Genomic DNA, 7,113 nt, shown 5'->3' with positions numbered 1-7,113 from the left:
TGTCTTGTTCAATTAATCCAGATTGGTTGGATAGGTTGAAACAGCAAAGTCCACAGAATTCTTCACAGCCATGATTATATCTTAATAATAAGTAATCAATGGCTGCATGATTCTTGAGGGTTGCTTCTCTGACTTTCCTTAATTCTTTGTTTAAGGCATCCAGGGCGTGGGAGGTGGTATTCAAACTTTTATCTACGGTGCATGCCAGGCTGTTGAGGTTCCTGGAGTTGCGTACCCCAGTCTTGGCACTCCCACTAGTGAAACAGCCAATGCAATGTATTCTGTTTTAGTGAGAAGGGAGACTTTAGAATCACAGTCAGGTGCCAAAGTTTGGAAGCTTCTCCTTTGCTGCCTACGCAGTGAGGGCATCAACATGGTTAGTCACCCAAGTGTGCAAGGTCCTCCTGTAGAGTTGGCTGGTAAGTAGGAGTAAGCCCTTTTCCCACAGAGCAGGAACCATCTTGGTGGAAACTTCATGTGGCTATAAGAGAAGGTGATGGCTTCAGTGTGGTTGCAAATTAACTCTGTGTTGTTGAGGCTATGGCTTTCTGTAAATCTGGATGTGTGGTGCCCTATCAGTGTAAAACATGTTGCTGAGTGCATGACAGCTGCTACCTGAAGAGTATACATGCTCTCATCCTTTGTGTCTGTACTGTCTGCCCAATCAAAAATATTGGTGTATGTGGCATTGAGTGGGAATCCCTGAGTTTTGTGTCACTGGTGATGGCTTCTGGTCTTAGTGCTACCCCATTAGAAAGGTGGTCAGAATATCTTTTACTGACCTTTCTTCTGCAAGGCAGAAGTCTGTAGTATTTAATACCTCCCTTGCTAGGTATTCCCAAATATTTCCTTTTTCTAGGAATAGTTTTGGTTCCATAAATCCAGTGGTAAATGCAATACACATGAACATACAATTCATTCTTATAAACATTTTTACAATTTTAGAGTCAGATGTTTTGCCCTTCCCCTCCCCCATTTTGTTCAGTTTCAGAAAGGTGTTTCAAGATCTACTCTTTGGTCTCCGGGTCCCTCCTGAGTATTATAGGTGGTACTTTTGGTGTTGCTTCAATAGTGGAGCTGTAGTCCACCACTGCAGGTTTTATATGTGTCCAATGGATCCAGGAGTTCCTTTCTGCAACTTTTATTGCTATGTGTGTTGTCAACAGGACTTGGAAGGGAATGGTCCACTTAGGTTGTAATGGTGATTTTCTGGTATAGGCCTTTATCCAGACCAGTTGCCTGACTCGAAGGGATGCAGGTTTTCTTCCAATGCCAGGGTCTGCATCAAGTCACTCTGTTTCCACAACTCCTGGAGCTGCTGCTGTAGGGCTATAAGATAAGAAGATAGGACCACCTCCCCTCTCTTTAGGCACAGGGAGTGTGTGTCAGGTGGGTGACCAAACAGTAGTTCAAAGGGGAAGATGCCCAGGTCCCGTCTTGGCTGGGTTCTAAGATGGAATGGGGCTATGGGTAGTAATTGGGGCCAGGGTAGGTGTGTCTTTTGGCATAGCTTACCCAGGAGGGTCTTTAACTCTCTATTTTGGCATTCTACACCCCCGAGGAGCAAGGGTGAGACGGTGTGTGTAGTCTGATTCCAAGTGCCTGGAGAATGTAGGTTGTCACCTGTGACACAAAGTGCTAAAATATGTCTATGGTGCTTCTGTGTTTCAGGTGTCTTGAATCCTGAGCTCCTTATGCATGATTCATTACTAGGATGTGATGAAAGTTTAGATGTCAGTAACTGATGGTGCCAGAAGTGATACTGCATAGTGTCATCCTTTAGATCAGAGTGGCAACATTTAACTAGCAAACCTCACCAGATTTTGTATAAAGCATTTTTTTCATTTTCTACTGAAATGTCTGCTTTTAGAACTTTAGTTTGGCTTACTAATTTTAAGAAACCCAGAGAGAATGCTTCCATCAAAATATTAGAAGAAAATTTGGAATTCTTGAATGTAAAATAGGGAGCCTTATCATTTATTTTGCAATATCATAACTTCTCTTCTCTTCTCTTCTCTTCTCTTCTCTTCTCTTCTCTTCTCTTCTCTTCTCTTCTCTTCTCTTCTCTTCTCTTCTCTTCTCTTCTCTTCTCTTCTCTTCTTTCCTCTCCTCTCCTCTCCTTTTCTCTCTCCTCTCTCCTCTCTTTTCTATTTTCAAGTCAGTGTTGAAGCTTGGCAATTGCCTGGATAATTCTCTGCTATTTTCTTGTCAAGATTTTCAGAAATGGTTCATAATTGCCTTCTTCTTCCTAGGGCTGTGAGAGAATGGATTGGCCAAAGACCACTCAGTTGGCTTTATGTCAAAGGCAAGATGAAAACTCATGGTCTCTTGGTTTCTAGTCTGGGGCCTTAACTACTACATCAAACTATCTCTCTTTTATGCATTATTATAATGTATTTATTAAATACATTTCTGTCCATCTGATATCACCTTCTCTTTCTTTTCATTGCTGCTGCTATAAACATTGGACATTGTCCTTGTCTATTTGCTTTGCTGCTTGCCTGGCATAAAATATCAGTGAAATTCTATGCAGAAAATTGCTAATGTTAAGAAAATTATTTTAGGGGTTTGTCACTATAACGTCATGGAGTTGAGCTAAACCTCCTCATATAAAAATAAACTACCGGTACTTAATTTTGACCTCTGTTCTTATGCAGGAACAAAACATTGCCCAAGAAGAACAAGGAGAAAAGGTTTATGCAAAATTTAATGTTCCAGTAAAGTGCCCAGAAAATTAAGTGGTCTTTTTTTGAGGATTTTATTTTATTGAAAATTATGTTAGTCAACTTCTATTCTATTTTTAGAACATTAGTCTAATTAGACAGATATCATCAGTTAGGCTAGAAATTTAAACATATGAGTAATAGACTAGCTTAATACATTCCATGGTTCTGAATGCTTTTTCCCCCACCCCAAATAATTCTAATATGAGATATATCATATAGGTATGTTTTAAAAATGCTTAGTTTTAAATCACATTTTTATCAGGAAGATAATGAGAAAAATCCAGTTGTCAAGTTTCAGCTGAGAAGCCCAATGAAGCAAAACACCAGAGACATTTTGTTCTCTAATGTAAACTTTATTAGGCATTAGCAAACCAGTAAGATAGAAAAGAAGCTAGCTCTGAGAATATAGCAGGAAACAGATAATTAAAAGAGTTAAATTTTCCCTCCCCTTTCTGACAGTTCAGGTCATATTGTTCAACAAATCTTCCAGCATTTGTTATGAGAAGAAACTTCAGTCAGCCAAAACAACTCTTCAATGGCTTCGGCTCTCAGGTTGATAAGGAATACCCGTAGATCCAAAACTCTTCACTCTTTACCCCCACCCATATTGTAGACAAGCTAGAAGCATTACAGTGGTCCTAAAAACAGTAGGATTTGTACAGTGGTGGGATTCAAATAATTTAACAACCAGTTCTCTACCCTAATGACCGTTTTAAGTATAAAAAACAGTATACCAAAAGGTAGTACTTGGTGGCCTTGCCCCCTTTTCCGTATGCACCAATCAGGAAACTAGAGAGATGAAGCATCTATTCCTGAAATTACCTCTGAGAAGCACCACCTAGTTTTTGCCTGAATGGTGTGATCGAAGGCACCGTGTCACCGTTTGGTTTTCGTCACTCCTCTCTTGGACTTTTGGGGAGGGTTTTTTTTTCCTGTCTCGAAGGAAGTTGAACAAAAACCAGACGAGTTCCAGAAAACCCAGATTTATCTTAACAGCTTCACCAAACTGAACAAAAAATTAGGTATTGGTTCTGCTGAACTGGTGCAAACCGGCTGAATCCCACTACTGGTTTTGTAGCTTGACATCAGTATTGGTATTGATCAAATATTTGCTAAATGTTATTTTTCCTAAAACATTATAATTAAGCCTATAAAGGACTGTTACAATAAATTTTTCTGTAAGGCGGGGGGGGGGGAATTAATTTCCCCAAGGAGCCACATGAGATACTGGCATATAGGTAAATTAAAAAAAAGTTACCTTCAGAATAAAAGCAGTGCAGTTGTATTGTTTGAATGATGTTCACTTATTTACATTTGATTTCTAGTTTCTGATTAACCTTATGCAGGCTGGACAGGGACAGCTAAAAGGCTGGATGTGGCCTGAGGCCATAGAATACCCAGGTGTACTCTAGGGGATGGTCAGGGTAGGGCCCACCTCACTCCTATAACCAAAACTCTGCCGCCTCATTGATGCATTGCATGCCTCTTGACTTTTCTGTCCCTTTGCCTGTCCAAGGACATTCCTATATTGTAGGATGCAATTTGAAGAATGCCCCCATTCTTATCTATTTAATTAGTTTTTCAGGTTTGATGATTATATTTAATCCTATGCAGATATTATTGTGTGAACCCATGCAAGAAGAAATAATATGCCTTAATATACCCTGATGAACCAGTTCACTTGTAGTCTATATAAAAGCATTATTATGTCACGGCCATCATTCTGCTAGCATAGCTTCACATCCTATCAGCCTGACATTTTTTTGCAATGGGGGGGGGAGGGAGGAGAATGGACTGTGGGAGGATATGGGGGGGGGGGGTTGGGAGCCAAGCAGTGCCGACCCAGCAAATGAGATGTGTCAAGTTCACCTAAAAGAATGTGGAGACAAAGCAGGCGTGCACAGGGAGTCTGTTACTCAAACAACCTGAAACTTTTCAGTTGGTCAAGGACTGATAACATGGGGGGAAGTCCTGGGGAAAAAGAAAGTTTAAGTATATTGTTTGCCCACCAATTAGGCAGATTCTGCTTTGCTACTTCTGTAACCACTTTTGATTCAGTTAAGTATACTCTTGGTCAGAACAATGGCCCAGGGGTCTTTCTTTACTAACTAACTTGAATGGTTTGGATGACATATTATATGGATTCTACCAAAGTCAAAAACATCAAGAAATGCTTATAAAATATATGTCATTTGCATTTATATGGACTTTACATTTTTAAGTAAGAGATCTTAGAACTTCTCTTAAAAAATGCCAAGTTAAATTAAATGTTCACTAAAATCTGAATTGCTTGTTGGGACGGTCTCATCAAAGACTGTTTTTCACCATGCTCCTTAATACTGAAAACTACACTATAATTGCATATTATCACCTGTTTTATCTACACATTTTAATTATCAATATTAAAAATTGCGTCTTAAAAGTTTATTATAGAGTTATAAGCCAATTCTGTTGTAAAGGTAGCTGGCTGTAGTTGTAAAACTCTTCAGAGAAAAAGAGTTTTGAAGGTATCTTTCCAGCTGTGCTGAAAGAGTAAACTTTCAGTTTCTTATGCAGGGTAGCAGCAGTAGAAAAGTCCTAGTATGTGGAAAATTAATCATGCTATCTCTATCTGACAGCTCAAGTGATTAGTGTGCAGAGGCCTTCCATATTGCAAACTAACAGAACATAAATTTGATCAATTTTAGGCAGCTGACATCTGCTGTATAGTCATATTCTAGTAGAAGCTTTTGCTTCCCAGTGATAGTGCTGTGCTAATATACTGCCAAGGTAACAATGGTTGAGGGGAACAGAAGTTGTCTTCCATATGGATGAAGATCATGCAAGTTCCATTTTTATTTAGAGAGTTTTTATATATCCAGCTAAGCTGAGAAACCACCAACTTAATTGATGGTTGAGGATTATTTTCTTTCTTGAAAATAAATGACTCTTTTGTGAGGCAGTCAATGGGGGAAAATTAAGTTTTACAATCATGGGAACAAATTGTGCAATATTAATAAACACATTATTAAAACTCTTCCAGCAGGCCTTGATTTTTTTTTTTAAAAAAATCCCACCATTATTGTGAAATCTGCCCATCACAGGTAAATGAAAGCATTCTTTTCCATAAGTGAAGTATCCCTTGGGTCAGATTCAATACCTAGTGACTACAACTGTTGTTTTAGAGACTGTTCAAAGTTATCACAGCACTGAAAAAGTGATTTATAACCAGTCCTTACATTTGTGACTGTGACAATATCTCTGTGATCACATGATTGCGATTCAGGCACTTGGCAACTGACATGTATTTACAACAGTTGTAGTGTCTTGGGATCATATGGTTAGCAGATCTAAAATTGGGTGTGGTCATGTGATGACTCATTTGATAACCATATTTCTGGAGATAGGAGCACATAACCATCCCACAGCCAGCAGCTAATGTAACCCTGTCTGCATTTTTTGGCTTCATATAAGAATAATATTTTCCATCATGTACCAAGTCAAGCCATAATGTCAATTTTATATGCTGTACTTCAATTCCTTGCAAGCAAACATGTCCACTGCAATTAGTTACTGTGGCCTATGGAAGGAATGATCTCTCCCCTGTACTCATTGATCATTGACTTCCATTGCCATTTTTTGAAAAAGGTTACCAGTAGAACAGTGAAAAGCTGGTCTTTTATTGATTGACAAGTTTATTGATAGAAGAGTGGAATAATGAATTTTCTTTTCCTTTAGTAAGTACATTGCTGGCCACCTCAAGAATGGACTTGTAGGGTTTTATTTGTTTGTTTTAACCAGGTAAAACTGACAAGAAAAATCTGACATTTTCCCCTTCAAGTCCAAGAGAGAAAAATATAATAAAAGTGGCACTTCTTCTCTTTACCTGTTCAGGAGGATTAAAGAAATGGGAAATTGATCAAAGAGGGTCTTTGATAAACCCAGATGGAATAGAATATCAAGCCTTCACCATAGACAAAAAACAGAAATAGTTTGAATCCAGAAAGTGTTTTCTTAAATTGACTTCATTTTAGCTCATTTATATTCAGGAGAAAAACAATACAAGTATGGAAAGGTGTACCTTTTGCTTCTTTTTCATACCATTGGTCTAGGAAACACATCCATACCATATAAAGGAAGCTTCATATGTGTCCCAGGATAATGTTGCAAGATCCAATCTGGGTCAGTCACCAGTACTAGAGGTTTACTCTTCTGAGCTTTCAGACTCGTGCTGGAGCCCCCATCCTCAGGGAACTTCTCTCTAGCAGAACACGTGCTTTGGTCTATTCTATGCATCATATTTATGTGGTGCTTTCCTACTGGTTGATTGGTGTATTGATGGCTGGCAGTTGGCTGTTAGTTCCTTGTGTTGCCAAGTTCTCAAGTCCAAGAACCCAGAGACTCTGGT

The 7,113-nt window shown here is 38.9% G+C and overlaps 1 pseudogene; it reads left to right on the top strand.

Moving 5' to 3' along the window:
• The first annotated feature begins 373 nt into the window (after positions 1–373).
• Positions 374–7,113, top strand: part of LOC107296718 — a 12,247-nt pseudogene continuing 5,507 nt past the window's right edge.

This window comes from Protobothrops mucrosquamatus, unplaced genomic scaffold (assembly GCF_001527695.2).
Source record: "Protobothrops mucrosquamatus isolate PMUCROS unplaced genomic scaffold, P.Mucros_1.0 scaffold2944, whole genome shotgun sequence".
In the NCBI taxonomy this organism is placed as follows: domain Eukaryota; kingdom Metazoa; phylum Chordata; class Lepidosauria; order Squamata; family Viperidae; genus Protobothrops; species Protobothrops mucrosquamatus.
Note: the sequence above shows the minus strand (reverse complement) of the source record. Positions and strands in the feature narration are given on the sequence as shown.